Below are 23,773 nucleotides of genomic sequence, written 5' to 3'. Positions count from 1 at the left end.
CGGGGGCTGCTGTCAGCCCCGGCGGGACGGGGTGCCTGGGCGAGCCTGGCCGGCGCGGTTACATAACCGACCTGCTGGGCGACAGCGATGCGCCGGCGGAGGCGGAGGCGGAGGCGGCGGCTGGGGCGTCCGCGGGGGCCAGCTGCTACAGCACGCTGCGCTGCCTGCTCACCTGCCCGCCGGTGCGAGCGCGTGGGGGCGGTGCGGTGCCCGCGGGCCTGGGCGTGGGGCCGTACGCGGCGCGGCGCGCCCCGCCTCCCGCTCTCTGCGGCCGTGGGTCGGTGGGTCTCTGCGTGCTGCCCGCTCCTCCCCGCAACCTCCGCCGCCGTCACCCGGGACAAAGCGGCTCCAGGGAGGGGCTGAGCCGGAGGCTCTCGCAGGAGCCGGCGGAGATGGGCGCGTCCCCAGCTCCGACTCATCGGGCCAACCTCCAATCAGACCCAGGGAAACCGAAAGCCCCTGTCGGGCCTCCTCTCATCTCCTCCCTCCTGACCCGGTGCCCTCCCCCGTCCCCCACCCACCGCACCTCCGGGGCTCTCACCCTGCCCTCAGCCCCGCACCCCCTCCTTTCCACTTCAGGTGCCCGGGAAGGCGCAGGAGCCTCCGGGGACCTGACGTGGGAGCCTGGCCGCAGGAGTCCCGGCCTCAGCGGGGAGAGGCTCCTCGGGGTCCCATACTAAGCTGAGGGTGAGGGGGCAGCGACAGCCCAGAAGAAATGGGCAGAGACGCAAACTGTGGTTGGGGAGTACTGGGAGAAAGACTCTTCTTACCAGATGTCTGAGCCCCCCGACTCTGGCTAACTGAGGAAATGTCGGGGAGCCCCTGGTTGGTTCCCCCGGGCTTCTGCACTTGGTGGGCGCTGGCGCCCTCTGGCTGGAGTCCTGCGCCCGGCCCAGCCCAGGCCGCTGAAGGTGCCCTGCGCGGGCTTCACAGCTTTGCCAGGATTTGCAGCCATCAGACCTGAGGACAGAAGGGCTGGGGCTGCAAGGACTTCTATTGTGTGAGAGCCGTGACACAGTGAGTGGGAGGTTGGTATCCTACAGCAAACGGGACTGAAGGTGAAGCGGAATGTAGGGTAGATCTGTTGCTCAACAAAGTTAACCCCACTAGAAGTCTCTGCTTTACGGAATAAAGCAGTTCAAATGGGCGAGGAAGCCTGTGGCTTACGGGTGACACAGATAGGAACAGGACTGAGTCTCATGGCAAGAGAATGTGAATTATGCAAAAGATCATAATAGGGAGAGTGCGGGAAATTAAAGGAAGGGGGTATGCAGATCAACCTGAGGGAGAGAGTCGATAACATTCAAATCAGATTTGTGTTCTGTCATCTTTCTAATTGCTACATAAATAAGCCGTTTTCTTTTTGCTTTTTATGCCTTTTGATTTTCTGATAACAATGTTACGATTGCACTGAAGCAGTCCATAAGCTTCACAATCATTCTTCACTTACCCAGACACTACGTTGTTTTTTTCCAAAGTTGACATAGAATCACGTTCCCCCCCCCCCCCAACAAAAAAAGGTAGACATTGGCTCTTCTCTCTGATTAATCTGCATTAATATAAACACAATTTCAGAATTGAAAATGACCTTAGGCTTCCCCTCGTCCAGCCTTCCCCTGGATGCATAAATCTGTAAATAATCGTTGATTTAGATAATTGCCGTTTGGGATGTAATTGTCTGAAAGGGCATTCTTAAGTTGAGCAAAAATTTGCCTCCCTTGAATCATCAGTTCTCGCTTACTTTTTGAAGTCAAAGAAACCAAGTCAAATTCCTCTTCTATCTTTAAAATATGTAAAAATAGCTAGCACGTCTAATGCACTCCAGGATCCCCTTTCTTTCCAAGTAAAGCATCCCCAACCCTTTAAACAAAATCTCACTTATTAGGGAGTACTTCTTAGAATCTTCGCCAAACTGATGACTTTCATCTTAACAGGGCCTATTTATTAGTTTGTGAATATACATTTACAAATAAAATTTTCAACTTATAGAAGCAATATATTCATTGTAGAAATTTTGAAAAGTTGGAAAAACACAGGTTTTAATGTGAGAACTAAATGAGGTAATACATGTAAAACACCTAAGCACAGTGCCTGGCACAGGGTGATACTCAACATATGTTAGTTGTTAGCAAAATCAACATGGCCATTTTCCTAACACCAAATATAGATATTGTTACTCTTCTAGATGCTTTTTCTGAGTTCTCACAGCCACGTATTCCTCCTTCTACTGCTAAGAGAAATTCTGTGTTTGTCAGCTTGTGTGAAGAATGAAGCATAATCAATGAGGGACAAAAATGAAAAGTGACGATAGCCTCTTTTTATTCACCTTGAGAAGAACAAAATGTTACTGGCAAAACAAATGTTAACGGCAAGAAGAAAATACAGAGAGAAAAAGAGTTTATGGGATGAGGTCTGAGTTTGAAGAGGGTTTTGGAGATCAGAAGGAGTGAGGCTAAAGGGTAGCTAATGTTAAGAATGGTGGTAAATAAGATTAGAATTTTGGTTTGCTAACATTTATTGAGCATTTAGTATATGCCACACTCCATACCAATGAATTTTTATACATTAATTCATTTCACTTTCATGGCAACTCTATTAGATAGGTACTATAATTAGCCTATAGTAAAGAAAACACAGAAAGATTAAATAAATGACTTGCTGAAGCTAACAAGTGGAAAGCTGAATTCACACCTAGACAACCTGGCTTTGGAGTCCCCACTAGGCTGCCTCTCAATGGTTGTACATGACATTATAAATATAAACTTTTAGGTTCACAGAAAAGTTGAGGAGAAAGAACAGAAAGCTCCCATATACTGCCTGCCCCCACATATGCATAGTCTCCCTGACTATCAAAGTCCGACACAGGAGTAATACAATGAATACAGCTACATGAACACAACATTATCAACCCAAGTCCATAGTTTACAGATTCATTCTTGGTGATGTACTTTTTTGAGTTTGAACAAGAGTATAATGACCTAAATCCACCATTATAGTTTCACACAGAATAGCTTCACTGCCGTAAAAATCCTCTGTGCTCTGCCTATTCATCCCATCCTCCCCACTAAGCTCTGGCAACCACTGAATTTCTAATTGTCCCCATACTTTTGCCTTTTCCAGAATGTCATATAGGTGAATGTCATTTCAGATTGGCTTCTTTCACTTAATATGCATGTAAGTTTCCCTGTCTTTTCATGGCTCAAATAACCCATTTCTTTTTAGCACTGAATAATATTTCATTGTCTGGATATACCACAGTTTATTTGTTCATTCACCTATTGGAGGACAACTTGTTGGCTTCCAAGTTTTGACAATTATTAAAAAGTTGCTCTAAGTATTCATGTGCAAGTTTTTGTGTGAATGTAAGCTTTTAACTTGTTTGGGTAAATATCAAGGAGTGTGATTGATAGATCATATAGTAGGTTTAATTTTGTAAGAAACTGACAAACTCTGCTGAAGGGGCTATAGCATTTTGTATTGCCACCAGCAATGAATGAGACTTCCTGTTACTCCACATCCTCACCAGCATTTGGTGTTGACAGTGTTTGGGATTTTCACCATTCTAATGGGCATTTCATTATTTTGATTTGTAGCTGCCTATTGACATGATGTTGAGAACTTTTATATGCTTATTTGCCATTTGTCAAATTTATATGCTTAAAGCCATTTGCAATGCCTTATTTGCCATCTTCTTTGGTGAGGCGTCAGTTCAGATCTTTTGCCCATTTTTAAAATCAGATTATTTTCTTATCGTCGTTTTTCTTGTTTTCTATTGTTAAGAGTTATTTTTGTATTTTGAATAAGAGTTCTTTGTTAGATATGTCTTTTATAAATATTTTCTCCTGCCTGGTACTTGTCTTCTCATTCTCTTGACAGTGTCTTTTGCAGAGTAATTTTTATTTATTTATTTATTATTTTTCTGAAATGGAGTCTCTCTCTGTCACCCAGGCTGGAGTGCAGTGGCGCGATCTCGGCTCTCTGCAACCTCCGCCTCCTGGGTTCAAGCAATTCTTCTGCCTTAGCCTCCCGAGTAGTTGGGACTACAGGCGCCCGCCACCATGCCTGGCTAATTTTTTGTATTTTTAGTAATAACGGTGTTTCACCATATTGGCCAGGCTGGTCTCGAACTCCTGACTTTGTGATCTGCCCACCTCGGCCTCCCAAAGTGCTGGGATTACAGGCGTGAGCCACCGCGCTCGGCCTGCTTTTCTTTTTAATAAAGTCCAGCTTATCAATTTTTTATAGATTTTACCTTTTGCACTGTTTCTAAAAAGTTATCACCAAACCTGAGGTTATTTAGATTTTCTTCCATGTTATCTTCTAGGAGTTTTATGGTTTAGAATTTTACATCTAGGTCTATTATCTATCGTGAGTTAATTTTTGTGAAGGTTATAAGGTCTCTGCCTAGAATCTCTTTTTTTCTTTCATGTGGGTATCCTCTTGTTCCAGCACTATATATTGAAAAGATTATCTCTTCTCTGTTGAATCATGTTTGGACCTTCATCAAAGATAAGTTAACTATGTATTTGTATGGGTCTATTTCTGGGCTCTGTATTCTGTTCCACTGATATATTTGTCCTTTCACTCAGACCACATTCTCTTGATTACTATAGCTTTATGATAAATCTTAAAGTCAAGTTGGTTTGGTCCTCTGACATTGTTCTTCTCCTTCAATATTTTGTTGACTACTCTAGATCTTTTGCCTTCCCATATAAACTCTAGAATCATTTTGTCAACATCCAGAAAATAATGCAGTTTAGACTGGGATGCCATTTAATCTACAGATCAAGGTGGGAATAACTGACATATTGACCACACTGAGTCTTCCTATGCATAAATATGGAATATCCCTCCATTTATTTAGTTCCTCTCCGATTCCTTTTATTAGAGCTTTGTAGGTTCACTCACAGAGATATTGTAAATATTTTATTGACTTTATGCTTAAGTATTTAATTTTTTTGGCTTTTGCTCATGTTTTAATTGGTCTGTCTTTTTTGTGTAGGGTTGTAAGAGTCCTTTAAGAATTGTGGATATTAACTCCTTCTCAAATATATGATTTACAAATATTTTCTCTCATTCTGTGAGTTATCTTTTCCCTTTCATACATATTTTATACATATGTATGTATATAAATTTACTTCTTTATTTCTATGTCTACTTTTATATATTGAAAATCATGAGTTTGCAACAATCCCGCAATTCCAATCCAACACCATAGGCTTTATTCTCGTTTTTCTCCTTTTCCAATGTATACCTCTTTTCTCTAACAATGGGAAAACATGGCTCCTATCATCCTCAATAAGTTTATTTTTCCAGTCTTTTTTTGGGCGCGTGCCCTACTCAGACACCCTCTTTGTACAAGCCTTGACTCCTACTGTACCATCCTTTGTCTGATGACCTCCTCTCCCCTGCCCAACCCATATAATGCTGTCTTCCTGCAAGAGAAAGAAGAGAAAAGAGATGAGAGAAGAGACTTTGAGTAAATAATAGGGCCAGGGATGGTGGCCCACACCTGTAATCCAGCACTTTAGGAGGCTGAAGTGGGCAGATCACTTGAACTCAGGAGTTCAAGACCAGCCTAAGCAACATGGCAAAACCATGTCTTTACAAAAATACAAAACTTAGTCAGGCATGGTGGTGTGTGCCTGTAGTCCTAGTTACTTGGGAGGCCGAGGTGAGAGGATCACTTGAGCCCAAGAGGTTGAGGCTGCAGTGAGCCGAGATCATGGCACTGCACTCCAGCCTGGGTAATAAAGCAAGACCTTGTCTCTAAATAAATAAATAAATCGAATGTGTATGTGATCAGAGGAGGGTAAAATGGATCCATCACATCCATTCTCCTGAATACTATTTCTATTAATTCTTCTTAAGTGCCTATATAGTTATTTTGCTGTCAGATCACTCAGTTGATTCATGTTGAATTTACTTTCAACTATAATCCCTCAGTCTTTTAAATACTTTGCTGCACAACAATAGACCTCTCCCAATACTCACCTCATATTCTCTATCTGCAGAGTAGAATTTTTAAACAAAACATTCTTGTTAGAATGATCCTATAATTTCACAAGCTGAGATCATTCAGAGCTTAATTTTTGCCTTCAGTGTGTTAAGTATCTGTTATCCCATCCAGATTTGTGTCATTGGCAAATTTTCTAAGTATGCTGTCTACACCCTTATTTAAGTCAGTGATAAAACTGAATGAGGTTAGAGCCCGGGGACCACTACTTGAGACCTCCATTATTGTCAGTGATTGTCAAAGGACACACAAAAGTCATGCTCACTTTGAACAGTCAGAATCTGGGGACTGTCCCACAATACATATTTCCTCCTGTGATTCTAATGTGCTTCCATGGTATCCATATTTCTTTTCCTTTTCCCTTCTGCTCTGAGTTGGATCGAAATGCTTTTGTAATTGACATTATTAATATAAGAACATCATATATCTTAGGTCTATGGGGGAAAATAGGTTGAAAATTATCACTCTATTAAATTAGAATTCTTTATACATAATTCAAGTAACCGAAGATAATTAAAATATGTATGTCTCGGCTGGGCTCAGTGGCTCACGCCTGTAATCCCAGCTTTTTGGGAGGCCGAGGTGGGCGGATCACGATGTCAAGAGTTGGAGACCATCCAGGCCAATATGGTGAAACCCCATCTCTACTAAAAATACAAAAATTAGCTAGGCGTGGTGGCACGTGCTCGTAATCCCAGCTACTTGGGAGGCTGAGGCAGGAGAATCACTTGAACCCGGGAGGCAGAGGCTGCAGTGAGCTGAGATAGCACCATTGCACTCCAGCCTGGGCAACAGAGAGAGACTCCGTAAAAAAAATAAAAATAAAAAATAAAAAAATAAAAAAGTACTTGTCTTTATGTGCCAAACATTGATTTATTCATTGAACAAATATTTGCTGAGAATCCACTAATCCAGTATGTGTTAGGTACTGCTATAGGTGCTAGGGATATAGCAATGAATAAGACAACATGCTTGCTCTTACAGAGCTTAGAATTTTGAGTGAAATATATCCCTTGTAGGTTTGCCTGCTTCATTGTTCTTGACTTAGAGAAAAATTCAATTCACCAAGTGTAGGCTTTATTAAAAGTCACTTATGATCCTTGAAAGATTTCATATTTTCCAAAGATCCATACTCAGATATTCAAAGAAATGACTCTAGACTATTTGCTTCCACACTAGGAAAAATTATAAAGTTTGAATTTGTGAGGAAATGTGCAGATTATCTAGCACTATAACTAGAAATAATCACAACAATATTAAACATGTTTTTTGAGTGGTTGCTCAATCACTGTTCTCTGCAGTTTATACATATAAATTAATGTAATCCTCATAATTCCTGATGAGATAGGTACAATTATTATTTCCACTTTACAGATCAGGAAACCAAGACACAAATAGATTGCCCAGCCCTGGTAAGTTGAGTCAGAGTGGACCCTAAGTAGCCTGGTTTGAGACCATAGGTTCTCCTGTGTATAAAAAAAATACAGCCATTTTTAGTGACCATGACGAGTGAATTAAGCCTTCCTTTTCAGTGTTCCTGTAGTAGTTTTAAAAACATGCTTCTATGCAATACATGTCACATTATATTATTTGCAAACTACTTAAGGAATAGAGCTAGCAACTTATCCTAATACCATGCATAGAGCAGGTTTTCAATAAATGTTTAATGGATGATAGATAATTTAGGCTTAGAAAACATGCCTTTTCCAAGGTCAAAGTGATGGTTCGTGGAAAACTCAGACTAAAAACCCCCCAGTCTTGTGAGTTTCAATCAAGTAGCTGTTCTTTTTTCCTGCATCAGGCTGGCCCACATTTACTACTGGAAAAGTACCATGTAGCATATCTACACTTCAGAATATTCCTTATAGATTTAGATGTGTTGTAACGTTACATGAAAAAGATACATTTTTAATGCAACAGTTCCACGCCTTATAGTGGCAAAAATAAAAATGGGCTGGGTTTAAAATTAAAATAAACTGGAACAGTCCAGATTTCTGGTCTGAAAGTAGAGGCTGTCATGTATATTTATTCTAGGTTTACAATATTTCATGTCAAGTTGTGAAATTGAAAAGGAGGGAAGAAGCACTTCTCAAAACATTCAAGTTAATTTGTTTTAGTTTTTCTTGGTAGCATTCAGAGCAGAGTAGAGAGGTGAGGAGGGCTCACTGAGTCGGGGAACACAGTGAGTGATCCTATGGACAAGTTTTGGTTGCTCTCAATTGCTCTAAAGACTTTCGTGGGCTGGGGGAGGTGGGAGTGGGAAAATAACCCACATTCTCATTGAAAAAATATGGTCAAAATGACTCAGTCTATCTCTAATAGCTCAAGAATTTCTAGTGTCAATATCCTCCAGCCAAAGGCCATCAAGAAAACACCTGCAGTTGAGTAATTTGGGTTTATTGCTCATTGTAATGAGAGTAAACACACACCGTGGAGCTAGTGGGGTATCACACAGGAAGAGGATGTTAGAAAGGACTTACAGGATTTGAACCTAAGTGATTTTCGGGAGAGTTCAAGGAAGCACTGCTTTGCTCTGGATTAGATGCTGTAGAAAGCAGGGGTAATTCTTTGCTTAAGTATGTTAATAAATCTTATCTATAAGGCAGGCAGGATGAAGTAAGGCTAAAACTATTATTGAGAGTGATGCCACAGTCAGTGGGCTTTCTGTCTATAAATTCTACCCACCAAAGTACTTTCTCCTATTATGTGATTTCTCTCCACCTCCAGCCTCCTCCTACTTCTTCAATTTTGATGTAACAGTAAGAGCAGTTCTTCTCCTTGTGACTCTCCCTGTTTCTTTTATCATGACACATCCATACTATTGTTCAGATGCCAGAGGAAAACTGCCTGTCCCTGATTTCTCTTTTTCCTTTTGTTACGGCATGTCATGCCCCAAGTAGTCAAACCTGCCTTCATAGTGGTCCCAGGATGAAAGCCACTGCTGCCCATATTGGACCTTCCTTGGGTTTGGTGTGTCTGGAGTGTGTAAAGTTGTACAAAGTGCTGATAGAATGAGATGCATGAAAACAGCCACAGGGCAGCTAAGTTATCTGCATTTCTTACACAGACACAGGCATGCACAATGAACTGCAATTCAGGAATTATCTGTTAAACTAAAACTCATTAATTACTTGGTTTGCCCAAAAGGAGAAAAATAACAAAAACAAACAAAAAGATGGGTGGGATGTGTTTTGTTTTTAATATTCTTCTGACAGTTTCTGGAGTAAAAAAAATGTACGTAAATAAGTTTTTTTCCTCGTTCATAGTGTGGCAAATACTTATAGAGAGATAACATTCTTAGACAACATTCTAAGCCTCCCGATGCTGTATTTTTCAAAGTCTGCAAATAAAAGCAATGTGCATTTGGGGATTGGAGAAGATGAGTATGCAGATGCTGATAGGCAATTCCAGGTGTGATCATGGATCCAATCCACAGGTCCCACCACAGGGGTCTGGACAACTGAGCACCCGCAGGTGCCTGTGACTCAGTGGTGTGGGTTGATTTTCCAAAGAAGAAACACTGATATATTGGGGCCATCAAAATTGAGGCATGAGTCAGATTTCTCCAGGGTTTGACATATTGACAGAATACTCTGATAACTTAATTTCAGCGAAGGTGCTAATGGCTGATAATAGGATCTCTGGTTACTCTCAGATAACATCTACACTTAAATGGGACAAGGCTCTCTACAGTCTGGTGGCCACAGTCCAACCTGTCTCTCTGTCAGTTTCTCTGTCTTCTGTCCCCTGCTTTCACTTCCATGCCATGCACTGACATTTCCCTCTGCCTGGGAAATTTTTAGAAATGCAAATTCTCAGTTCCACCCTATATCTATTGAATCAGAAACTCGGGGTGGTGACCCAGAAACGTATGTTAATTAACAAGAGTTCCAGGAGATTCTGATGCGTGCCGAAGCTTGAGGTCACTTTTCTAAGCACCTGAGCTACATCAGCACATTTAATCTTCATGGCACCTCTCTGAGGTAGGTACTAAGATTGCCCCATTTTACAGATGAGAAAACTGAGACACAGAAAGTTAAGCACCTTGACAATGGTTCTAAGTTGGGAAGTGGTAGAGCTGAGCTTTGAATCCAGGCTATCTAAAGAATTTAGACATTCTATGACTCAGCCGTTACCTCGCCAATAAATAAATGCTTCGGCCGGGCGCGGTGGCTCAAGCCTGTAATCCCAGCACTTTGGGAGGCCGAGATGGGCGGATCACGAGGTCAGGAGATTGAGACCATCCTGGCTAACACGGTGAAACCCCGTCTCTACTAAAAACACAAAAAATTAGCCGGGCGTGGTGGCGGGCGCCTGTAGTCCCAGCTACTCGGGAGGCTGAGGCAGGAGAATGGCGTGAACCCGGGAGGCGGAGCTTGCAGTGAGCTGAGATCCGGCCACTGCACTCTAGCCTGGGCGACAGAGCGAGACTCCATCTCAAAAAAAATAAATAAATAAAAATAAAAAAAAATAAAAAGTAAATAAATGCTTCTGTGAAGACTTTTGTGATGCCAGTCTCCCAAATTTCACCACAAAATATCAGTAGCTCCCACATCACTTTCTTCTCTTACTATGCATGTGCTTTTCTTGTCTTTCTATGCCTGGCACCCAGTACCTACATTGCAATAAACACATTTTGGTATATAAGGAAAGAATGAATAATTAAATTAATTGATTATTGAATCAGTAATTATTATATCTTGCCTCAGAAGCGACTTTACCAATTTTTCTTGAGAGGTTTAAAATATACAGGTTACAAAATCCTATCTCTCACTTCCCTGAAAGTCTTTAGGAGTAGGACCTGTGAATCTGTATTTTTAATAGTCAAAACAGAAATAAGAACCTGGGTTTAAGAAAAAGTTGTGCCCAACATACTGATTCAGCACACATAAAACTCCCACCTTAATTGGCACTTACTTGGCATTAATTACTTGGTTTGCCCAAAAGGAGAAAAATAACAAAAACAAACAAAAAGATGGGTGGGATGTATTTTGTTTTTAATATTCCTCTCACAGTCTATGGAGTAAAAAAATATGTACGTAAATAAGTTTTTTTTCTAGTTCATAGTGTGGTAAATACTTATAGAGAGATAACATTCTTAGACAACATTCTAAGCCTCCCAAACCACATTACTTGGTTTGGTAATTTCAGAGAGCTTGATAAGACCAAGCTGAGGGCATCAATGGGAAAGGAGGGACTCATCTCATCCTTAAATTCTACCTCATAGGAGAGCTGCTTACCTAGTAACCAACCCTACCTGGAAGAAAGCTTGAATGTGCTTCAGATTTCAGGCACATTATATAATATTCTTTGAATAATATCAACATAAGAAATGCCTGCAGTTGGTTCCACCAAGCCATACATGGGAAGTTGTTTTCCCCCCGGAACAGGCAGTCCTCAGCATATAAATGGGTCATATTCAAAAAATGCATTTGTAAGTTGAGTTGTTTGGAGCTCAGAAAACACTTTCCCACAGAAGTAATATTAGAAAAGAGGGTTCCAGTCCTCTGCCAAAACCCAAAACCTGATTTAGAACACTCTGTCTCTGAAATAGCATTTCAGATGGCCTACACGGACATCCATGGGAAATGTGACTGGGTCCCACCCAACTTGGAACTGGGGAAGATGGGAGCGTTGTGACTTCTTGGTGAGGCTGGGCTGTGCCAGCAATAGGGACTTGCCTTAGTTCTCCTCCCTCCCCTAACACACACACACACACACACACACACACACACACACACACAAATTGGCTACTCTTGTGTGTGTCATGTGATAGAAAGAGAAAGTTGCCCCTCCAAGAAGACTGCTTGTGTTCCAATGAAACCTTTCCTCCCTTTAATTGTGCATTCAAGAGCTGCCCCAGACTTGCAGCTCAGAGGTCCACATTTCAGGAATAGATCACCCGGAATGCTATACCCTAACCTCTGATATCTTCTTACCTGAATTTTGGAAACATTACACCATCTGTAGTTTCAATTTTAGAGCAACTGTAACCACCTTCCCTAGTATATCTAGTATAATAATATAGGGATAAACATAGAATAAGTTGCATAAATAAAATTGCTGCTGATAAAGTGGAAAAGAGACCCAAATGTCTCGTTTGCCTTGGCCATCAATTGATTAGCTGTGTGACAATGGGCTAAATTATCTGGGCCTCAGTTTTCTCATTTGTAAAATACTGGGGAAGATAAGTGATTTATATAATCTACAACAGTTTTTTTCTAAATTTAATATTCTAGAATTCAATAAAAATAGTTCTCCCTACTCCTTGGTGAGAAGATTGCTAGTCAGTTATTCTCCAAATTTTTCCACACTTGGCAAAGAAACACTGAAACCTCATCTCGGGCCCAAAGATACATCAAGAGGAATCAAGGTTGGTAGGTTAGTTTCATTTCATCGTTATTAAATTAAATGTTATTTCATTCCATTCTTACTTTCCACAGCCAAACTTCACTCGGGCAATGCTCAATGATTTTAAGCCTTGTGCTCAATTAGACATTTGTCAGCACACAGCAAGTTAAGGATTGACGTGGCAAAATAGTGATAATAATTTGTCCAAATTTTGACATGGAAGAAAAACAGGAAAAGAATAAAAGAATGTAAAATAATTTGAAGTTATCTCAGAAGGAAACCTTTCAAAGTAATCGATGTATTTAATCTTGACATGTACCATCATAGACTTGAATTTATCTGAGAGCAAAATGTATTGTGTCTTTGATAGGACCCCCCACCAATCTAAAGGCAGTACTTTCTAGAGGGAAAGAAGTGATGGAATGTGGCTACTGGCAACCACTAATGGTTTGGGATTCATAATATCTGATAGAGTGTAAGCCCAGGTACTCCATTTCAGCTAGTAATCTAGTATGTTTTTGTGATGTGCTGAGGATGTTCTGGAGTTGGCATTAGGACCTTTCAAGAAGGTGCGATTAGTTTCTGTTGCCATATATCTTTAATGGGATACAGTGTTCTGCCAGGATAAGAAAAGAAACTTCTGCTTCCACTCCCTTAACACAATCCAAAAGCCAATCCCAAACAAACAATACAAAAGAAAAATTATCCCAAATAATACACAACAAAAATTCCCCAAGCCGTGACATTTTCCTAGACGACTGTATAAGAAGATTAGGGAATTGTTTGGGGTGGGGAGAAGAAGGAAGTCTGGCTCTAAAACCTCTGACATTTCTGGTCTCATAACCAACAATGTAATCTAAATAACAGTGATTTATAGGCCTCCTGCTGTCAGACAGTAACCTGAGTGCTTTATATGCACTATTTATATTAACCCTTAAGACAACCTAGTGAAGTATGTGCTATTTCCACTTTGTTTCGTAAGTGCTTATACTGCCATTTGCAGAAGAAAAATCTAAAAAGACAGAACTGAGTGCACTCTCAGTTCCAACCACTCAAATAGCAAAGGATAACTATACTGGTAAGAGCCTGGGATTCCAATTCTTGCTCTACCACATCCTATGACCTCAAGCAAGTTACTGAATTTCCTTATATATAAAATGGCAATAATAATAGTGCCTACCTTTCAGCTTGTTATATTTTCTAATAAGAACCTACCCATAATGGACCTAAAACAGCACCTGCCAGATAGTAGTATTCAATGACTGTTAGACAGCATTTTACCTGGTTCTTCAACTCCCTGCATTCCCAGACACCAGAAGGCTGCCTACATCTAGGCAGATCACAGGGATCATATATAGTCCTGGAATAAAATCAGAACACTGGAAACAATGCCTTCTCATTCTCTAAGAACATGCCTTGATTCTCAAGGCATAGTGCCTGGATAAGCAGCATCAACATCACCTGGGAACTTGTTAGAATGCAGTGTCAGGGCCCATCTCAGACCTCCTGAATCAGATTGCACATTTTAACGACACCCCCAGGTGATTCGAGTGCACATTAAATTTGAGAAGTTCTGCTCTCAGGCACACACAAGGTAGTAATTCTCTCTGGTCGTCTGACAGTGCATAAGCTCCATAGCTCTCAAATATTAGGAGAAAGGCAGAACTTGTAGTGATCATAATATCACAAGCTTTTGGGCCTTCCTGTGCCTTTCCCATTCTACTGTTGTTAGTTTAGCACATCCTTCATCATATAATCCACCTGGTAAAAAACTATTATTCAAGACTCAACTCAGGCATCATGGAGACTCTTCCTGTCTTCCTCCACCCACTTCAGGAGGAATTTCCCACTTCCACATTTGTTTCCCAACTGAACAATGCCATTGAAACTTCTTTGACTAAAATCAATGGTAAGAAATATATTCCTGTTTTTCTCTCTCCTTCTCTCTGTCTCTCTCACACACATACAACCTATATGTGACTGAAATGAAAGTTTCATGAAAGAATATTTTGATTTAATGTGTGTGATGGACCAGATATTTTCAACATTACTCTGTTCCATTTCATGTATTGCTGTCTGCAAGCTGTAGAATTAGTTTAAGTACCACTTATGGGTAGTGATGGGCAATTTGTAAAGCCATGTACATAGATATTTCTTAAATAGGAACTATAACACTAGACTGATGATTTAGTCTCATATATAGCTTCCCTTCTACATAGAGAACATGACTTAGTGCTGGGCACATACAGGGACACAGCATTTTTTTGTTGAATGAGTAATGAATGGATGGAAAGATCTCGTGATGAGCTATTTTTGCAGCCTCTCATTCTCCTTTTAACTCTTGGCCCTGCTACCATACTTAATAAAAAAATATGAGGGCCTGTTTATGCAGTAATTTATTAGCCACTAACCATAACTATAAACCTATGATAATAAATCTCTATGCCTACAACAGGAATTTTCAAATGAAAAGTGGTTCTCTCAAACATTGTGTTGAATAGTAAGAGGAAAGAGAAAAATTGTGAGTTTAAAGGACAATAGTTTAGTTCTGAGAATTTTTGCGATGTGTTGTTAATTGCTAATATTTTATTAGTCTCCCCATTGTAAATTAAATGGAGCTCAAGTAGCTGTAACTGGGAACATCCTGTGCCAGGGAGATGCCAGCCTGCCCTTTGAGCCTCGCCATGGTGCTCTGCCAGTTCTCCTCCATTCTTTCTTTCAACACCTCTGCTCTTTCAGCGTGAGAGCACTTGGGTGAGGTTTAGCAAGGGGAAAAATGATGATCAACCACATTCACTTATCATTTATATCCCAGGCTTGGATGTGACACTCTAGTACATGAGACCGGAAGAAGTTTCAGATGAGGTGTCAGGACCTTCAGTTCTCTTTTAGCAAAAGTCTCACAGCCTCTGCATACTGCCCTTCCTCCATTTGTAGGAGGTGAATGGAAAAACAGAAGCCCTGAAAAATAAGTCTGAAAAGAACAGCAACTATTCCAGCCTTACCTTTCACCATAACACACTAGTTAAAAAAAAAAATTTTAAGCCACCTAATACTCCTTTCACATGTTTGCAGCTGATTCTAAAATATTGCATTTAGATAGGGCATGTGAGGGTCTGACTGGTTTTGAATCACGGCTCCTACAAGCTAAGGGACATGAAGGCTGCCTGCCTTAGTTTCCTATGCATAAAACGGAGCTACTAATAGTACCTGCCTCATAGAGTATTTGTAAGGAAAAAAATGGCATAATAAATATAAACTTCTTAGAATTGTGTCTGGTGCATAGTAAGAACTTAGTAAATCCTGGCTATTTTTAATGTTATTATTATAAATAAAAATTTTCTCTCTCTCTCTCTCTCTCTCTCTCTCTCTATATATATATATATATATATATATATATATGATTACCACATTTAGACAGTTAAAGTAATAAACTCTCTTCAAAGTAAAATGCTACACATATTGTGTATTGTGGTATCCTAGATTGGATCTTAGAACAGAAAGGGGCATTAGTGGAAAAATTAATGACATCTGATGAAACTCTGTAGTTTAGTTAATTTAGAAACAATGTCAAGTTGTTCGTCTTGACAAATATATGAAGGTTGTGTGAAGTGACAACTAAGAAAACAGTAAAGAGTGTATAGCAACTCTCTGTACAATCTTTACAACTTTTCAGTAAATCCAAAATATACCAAAATAAAAATGTTATTTAAAAATATACCACATGTAGTTCTTGAGCATAGAGCAACTACTAGGTTGTGCTAGAGAGCATGAAAAGATCAAGAGAGAAGGGAAAAAATGGTTTGTCTTCAGGGAGCTTACCATCTCAAAGTGAGATCAGGACACCAATGAATTCACAATCAACTGTGAAGATACAATAAACGTCTTAACAGAAGTAGAAACAAACTCTCGACAGCTTTATTGGAAGGACCAGCTACATAAATATTATTTTTTCTTCATGATTAAATCTGTTGGTTAATTATTAATGAATCACAGCTTCATAATTCCTGTGTCCTGGGGGGTTACTCTTCCTGGTTGATATTTCAGTGGGGGAATTCCCTGCATGTTGGCGGACTGATTCCTGGCTGATGTAGATGTAAACTTTATTCATTTATTAAATGTTTTAATAAGCTGAGGGGTGCAGGAACAAAGAGCATGGACCTTGGAATCAAGCAAAACTGAGTTCAAATCTAGGTTCTTACCTCCTCGAGCAAGTTAATTGAGCCTCATTCTCTATTTTAGCCTAAGGGGAAGAATATTGAACTTGCTGGTTGTTATAATGATTGATTGAGATAGGTCATAAGGATCCCTAGCCTACAATAAGCAGGATGTATTATCAATGTTGTCAGTAGAAACTATCCACTAGGTGGGTAACCATATTGTTGCCCTGGCAACCTAAGGGCTTACCCCGTCTTCATGTACTCACTTCACATCTAAGACCTTATTTTGGATGGTCCAGGGTTGTCTTTGCCCAGTGGAGGGAGTGGCAGACCCTTATAGGGGAGGCTAGCATAGATTGAGGCTTTGTTGCATAGGATTTGGAAACCATCTGCCTGGCTTTAAAGCCCGGCCTTTCTACTTGCCAGCTTGCTACCTGTGTGACATTGGAAAATTGATTTAACCTATCAAGGCTCTGTTTCCCTGTCTGTAAAATGTGAATGCCAGCTCTTAAGTCATAGAGATGCATTATGAGGTGTTCACACACAAAAAGTCTCTAAGACAGAGCTTGGCACATGGCTACCCAGCAATAAATTATAGTGATCACTATTAGCTATTATTTAACAATCATTTCCTCTTTTTGCTGGATGCTCGACATCCCATTTTGTTCAGATACAAGGATGCAAGGTGCTCAGGGAAGGGAGCCTAATGCTTTCCTCCAGCCCCAGGGGATGGCCCACGATTGGTATGAATCAATCATAATCATTCCTTCTGTCCCAGTTTAGGCATGGGTATGTGGTTGATGTCTGGCCAATGGAACTTAAAAAGAAATCTTCTGGTGGTTTCTAGGGAAGCTTTTTCTCCTTAAGTTAAACAACAACAACAAAACACACAGGAGAGCCCTTTGGTTCCTGTGTTAAAAGTCATGCTGTCATGAGGGGATGTGATGACTGCCATCGTACGACCATGACAGGAACCAGGAGAACGACAGAGAGGCTGCCTTGGGGCCCAGACATCAACGGGCTTCTGAATTATCTACTTTTAGACATCTTGTTATTTAAGATTATAAATGTCCTTATTGTTTAAGCTACTTTTAGTCAGGATTTCTTTTACTTACAGCCAAAGGCAACCTAACTAATACTGAGAGTGAGAAACAGTTATTATTATCCCAGTTTTATGGATGAGGAACTAAGTTTCAGAAATATTCAACTAATTTTCCACAGGATTATTCAGCTAGTAAAGTGCAGAGAGTGAGGGAGAGGGTGAATAAGAGATTTTTTATCTCCTTCCAATGAATATTTTTTGGCCAACCATTTACTTAAAACATACCTATTGAGCCTACAAAGCAGCCCCACAGGCCTTGTGGCATTTCCTGGCAACAAGGCTTAGGTGGAGCTTCCAATGAGCAGGGTGAGGTGAGCATCTGTCCAGAAGCTGGCACTGCAATGTATGTATTTTTAGGTGTTCAGGGAAAGGTCGGCCACTGGATAAGTTAGGGACACGTCTCTAGTGTGATGAAACATTTCCAAGAAGGCTGAGTGGAGAAGTCTGTTTCCCACATATTGGAAAAATCACAGAGTACACAAGCTGTTTAGTAATTAATGGTTAAAATCAATATTAGTCTGAGGAGGCACTTGTTCTAATGCCAGCATTTCTCTGTAACATAAAAATTCAGGGTCAGTCAGGAAAGAAACAGTTCCCCAGTGTGAGTGCTTTTCTTCCTTTCTTGGTTTGGAGTACTTCCCTATCTCTCTATCTTTAAGAATAACTTGGATCTTTCAGCCTGCTTCTGCTTTTCCATTTCTTCATTTAATCATTTTTGAATTTCTTCATTTGCTCGATGAATATTTTAAGGTGGCCATTATTTCCTAATCAAGTTGGGGAGAATAGTTATAGACACTCATAGATGATTAAAACCAAGTATAATATTATTATAACGGCTGCAATTTCCTGAGATACTTTATATACAGTATTATTAATCCTCTAAACTACTTTTTCAAGGTAAACATTATTATTTCCAACATTGTGGCTGTGAAAACTAGGTTTTGGAGAGGTCAAAGCAATTTTCCACAGGGTTATACTGCTTATTAAAGAGCAGAGCTGGGTTTGAACATGGGTCATTTGGACTCCAAAGGCTTATCTTTTTTGCAGCCTGAGAATGAGGAGCACAGTAAAGAGAGGCGGCGCGTGGGGCCAAATCATGGAGTGATAGATGTGAACATGGAGTGAAGCTCAGGCAGGGATCTAACCCAGCACAAACTGTGCAGTGGAAATGAGAAGGCTATGTGGAAAATAGGAAAGAAATGACTCTGTGTGGATATTAGGGACAATGAGAGGGAAGCCAAAAAGGAGTGGTCAGCTATGCAAAGATATCTAGGGTTAACTCACATGATCACACGTTACTGCCAGTTGTTACATAATGGAGAATAAGCCCATTTTTTTTTTCTGAGAGATGGAGAGAGGAAAGAAGGCAAAATGAAAGGATATACACCAGAGGGGCCACACTGCTAGCAGCTCAAGGACCCAAGAAGGTCTAAAGATGTAAATTCATTGGTCAACATAAATGGAATGCTAATACTTAATAAGGAGATTTCTTATAAAATTCTGCATTTACAATGTCTCTTGAAAACATTTAGATTTTCTGTTTCAGGCTTTTTGGAGCCCTCACTCCTAGACAGCAATTGGTAGCCAGGAGCTGAATAATGACTGGCATTTTTAAATGGCAACTGGTCCGCTTATGCCCTAGTGTCTTACTCCCAGCCTCCTTCATGCATCTATCACATTTGCCTGGCCCCTGCTGGTGTCTGAGTTTGCTACCCCTGATAATCACCAGAGTATCAGCTGCAGACCTCTCTGAATAGTGGGATTATTGCTGATTTTTAAAAATATTTACTTAACTACATTTTCTAAATTTCCTACAATTACTGTGTATTGCTTTTATAATATGAAAAAAATGTGAATGTTGATTTTTAAACTATCAATTCCACAAATATCAAGGGAGGAGCTGTGGCTTGGCAGGAGTCCTGTGAAAAGATCCAGGGGTTTTATTGAAGGCAGGCTCAATGTGAGCCAAGATCATGACACAGCAGCTAGAAAACAAAACAAAACAAAACCCCAACAGATCACTGGAAGCAATGGCCTCAGTGCTCCGCATGGGCCAGGCCTCTGCTGGAATAAAAGCCACATTTTATTGGAGAAAATAATAAACTAGAAAGTGTTTGCTGCTGGGAAACCAAGATAGAAGGAGTCTAGAAGTCAAGTTATATGAGGAACAGTTAGAGAAAATGGACATTTTTAACTTGGACTTCTTTAGAAAAACCAGAAACATGTGACAGCTATCTTCAGCATTGGGAAATATGAAGTGTGGTCAAGACATCATCCATTTACCCAATGTCAATGTACAAAGGCAGAAAGTACCAGTGAGAGCAACATGGAAGGAGACCCCACTTTCACATAAAAGAGGGATTTAATAATACTAATTCATGCAATAGCGAATGGGGTTTACCTTGTGCATGGGAAAGTTTTACTTTATGAGAAATCTTTGGGCAGAGACTGTATGGCAGCCTGTTTCAGGTGGATGTTTAGGTCAGATAAACCTCAATGTGCGCTCCAAAACCTGGGCTTCTCTCTTCCTTTAACTGGGTTCAGGATACTGACAACTATCCAAATGCAGACCACTGGGATGCTGCCAGGAAAGGTCAACGCCAGTCAACCTTCACGGAGACACGAAACATGACTGCCAATGGTTACTCTGCCTCACTCTCCCCAAAGTCATCTTCTGTGGTAAGGCCAAACTCAGAGTGTTTTTCAGAAATCCACATAAGTGCAAGGAACATCAGCAATGTTTGTGTGAAAGCGTGGAAATGCTGTCAACACTCCTGTGGGGAAAGAGCTCAGGAACTCACATTCTGTTAAGCCACGGTTTATAGTAGCCATACTGCCAAGAAAACAATAGTCCCCAGGTTTAGACAGCATTAGGTATTTGCTTCGGTGATCAGAATTCAGATTTGATTTAAACCTATATCTTTGAATCTTATATTTTTACGGTTCTGCGTCCTGTAGCCAAGTAGTCTGTCCTTGAACGAGGACAGATCTCAAAGCTCCCTGACACGTTACCAATGCATTCTCCTTCTGACGTAAGGAAGTCAATCAAATGTGATAGGCCCCTGCCAACACCCCCTCTAAGTCTAAGCAATTTTTCTGGAGAAGCACTGGACAAATAAAAATGTTCTGATAGTTGTATCATGAAACTATGGGAGAGAGGTACACAGTGTTAGACATTGTCTCCATACAAAATAGCTTACGTCACCAAAATATAAATTCATTAAATTTATGGATCAGAATGTAAAGAGCTGATTTCATCAACTTTTGATATTTCTATTACATGTTAATGTTATGTATAATATCACGCATTATATATATACACATATATACATATATATATGCTCTTTATGGAGTGCATACTCTGTGTAGGCCAGGCCCTGTCTGAGCATCTTATGTGTAGTCTCATATAGTTCACTAGAACTCTATGAGGGAGGCACAATTAGGAGGAAAGTGATGCACCCAGAGGTTAATGACTTGTCTGAGGTTACAGAATTAGTCAGGTGACAGGATTGGACCCTATGCACCTGACTCCTGAGCTGTGGGAAGAGCCGAAATCCATATCACTGGTGCTCCAGCTGCTACCTCCTTCAAAGGCTCACCTGCACTGCATCATGCTTTCCTCCCCCAGCAGACAGTTCTGGGAAGCACTTCCTCCACGGAGGGTGACCATCCTCTCTCTCACCTGGCAAGGTGCTGGAGTCTCCCAAATAGCTGGAGGAACCTAAGTGCTTTGGTCAGATCGTGACTAAATTTATAAACCTATTCAGTGCCTGAGCTCAAAATCTTTTCTGCTCTCTGGATAAAGTACAACAATTTCTTTTTCTATAAATACACATGAAATTAAAAATGAGAGAAAATAATTTAATACTTTATTTTATAAAATTAAGTAATCAAATTCCTCCTAAAAGGAGAACAGGGCCAGATTTCTCAATGTTGTTAATACTATTTTTAGTACTTTAAAAGCTCAATACACAATCTCTTGACATTTTCTAATTTTACTGCTTGAATATTTAGAATAGAAAATTACATTTTTTCATGTTTTCATTCTCTTTATGGACACATTTGAAAGACATTTAAACTTCAAACTGCCAAATCTGCCCTTATTAGTTTAGTTCTTTTCCAAGTAATACTAGAACATTTGTAAGTGTTCATATAAATAATTATGTGAAAAAATGCTTACCATATTGTTAAGTACAAAAGACAAGCTGTAAAGTTCTCTATGGTATTATATATTTTTTGATAAAAGGAATTAAATATATATAAATACATACAGAGAGGAGGAGAGGGAGAGAGAAAATAAAATTCAAGAAAATCAGAATATTAACAGTGATTATAACTGAGGACTTCATATCTGAGCATTGAGAATTGGGGATATTTTTAATTCCTTCTTTTTCCTTGTATCTGTTTTTTAAACTTTCTGAATTACTTTTACAATGAGAAAAGAAACATGCTATTCTTATAATAAGAGCTAACATGTATTGGGTGCCAAATACTACTCTAGGCGCTCTACATGTATTAATTTGTTGTAATTCTAACATCAACTCTTTGACATGAACAGTGTAATTATTCCCACTTTACATATGAGAAAACTGAGGCAGAGGGTGATCCCATACAGCCAGGCAGCTGGGTTTCAGACCTGTGTTCTGAACCATCCAGTGCCTGGACTTAATGAAATAGTAAGTCCTCCACTTTCGTTAAGTCCATCAAGTCCCTACCATATAAGACGCCAACCCCTACGCTCTCTGTTTCAATTTGTTGTTTGAAATCCTTTAACCTGGCACCAGCCATAACCTCCTGTTGGTCAGGCAGTCTCCTCATATCTCCTGGGTATTTGGCTTACAATTACTCTGAGAAGCAGAACACTCAGCTATAAAAAGGTAACTAACGTCACAGAGGAGCAGATGCCAAGGTCCAAATTTGAGCACTTCAGGGTCAGAAGAGGGGTTGATGGCTGAGTGTTCAGGGAGCCTTCAAGAGGAGGAGGCTAAGCCCAGGCCTCAGAAGCTAGAGAGGTCAATGTAAAAAAAGATTAGCTTAATAGCTGTTGATGGCAACTTGGCTTTCGAAACAGTATATGCATTAATTATCATTCAAAAAATTCTGAATTCTTTTGAAAAATAATTTTAACATCTTTTTTTTTTTTTCCTGAGATGGAGTCTTGCTGTATCGCCCAGGTTGGAGTGCAGTGGCACGATATCTCAGCTCACTGCAATCTCTGCCTCCCAAATTCAAGCAATTCTCCTGCCTCAGCCTCCTCAGTAGCTGGGATTATAGGTATGCGCCATGATGCCCAGCTAATTTTTATATTTTTAGTAGAGATGGGGTTTCACCATGTTGGCCAGGCTGGTCTCAAACTCCTGATTAACACACATTGATATAGGAGTTTTCCTCCATATAGCTGCCCAATGGTTCTATGATGGATACAATTCCAATGAGTCATTTGCCATTAAAACTTTCTAGCACAATAAGAACTACCAGTCTCAGTCATGGTCTTACCTAAAACTGCAGGAGTGTTACATACAGCCCTTGAGTACTCTAGATAAATTCAGTTGCCTGAGATGAATAGACTGGGGTCTATAGATATATAAATATATTATATATATATTCTACATATTCTATAAATAATATAGAATATATATTATATATTATAGAATATATAATATATATATTTATATTCACATATAAATACATAGAACAAATTCTTATTCATTACCAACAAAATCAGAAAGATTAGAACATACAGAAAAGTACAAAGAAAATAGAGATCACCATAACCTTACAATTCAAAGATATCCACTGTTGATGGTTTTAGTGTATTTAGTTTCAGTTCTTTCCCTTAACCAGCCTTAAGTTAATGCTATCAGGCAGTCTACTCATATACTTTGAATATTTAGCTTTCAGTTTCCATGAGAAGGCAGAATGCTCATTTACAAACCCCCCTCGCGCTCCCCCAACCCACCCCATCTTTCAAATTCTGTATCCATCTATCTATACACTGATTTCTGTTTACATCCACCCATTACCTATTTTTCTATATGTCTAACAAACATATGTTGTCTTCCCCTGCCCCGCAAGATTCACTGAGGGTATAATTGACAAAATAAAAATTGTATATATTTAAGGTGTAGAATATGATGATTTGAT

General features: G+C 39.9%; 1 protein-coding gene across 2 annotated transcripts in view; it reads right to left on the bottom strand.

The window, feature by feature from the left end:
• Positions 1–968, bottom strand: part of RCAN2 (regulator of calcineurin 2) — a 257,618-nt gene extending 256,650 nt beyond the window's left edge. Inside the window, exon 1 of one of the 2 annotated variants that reach the window (XM_005552815.4) lies at positions 771–968. The gene's annotated coding sequence lies outside the window, so the exon portion shown is untranslated. Of the gene's footprint in view, positions 1–71; positions 351–770 lie in introns of those variants that run through there. The other variant, XM_005552816.4, reaches the window with a different exon arrangement.
• Positions 969–23,773: the final 22,805 nt, after the last annotated feature.

The sequence above is a fragment of the Macaca fascicularis genome, chromosome 4 (genome assembly GCF_037993035.2).
Source record: "Macaca fascicularis isolate 582-1 chromosome 4, T2T-MFA8v1.1".
Taxonomy (NCBI): Eukaryota; Metazoa; Chordata; class Mammalia; order Primates; family Cercopithecidae; genus Macaca; species Macaca fascicularis.
Note: the sequence above shows the minus strand (reverse complement) of the source record. Positions and strands in the feature narration are given on the sequence as shown.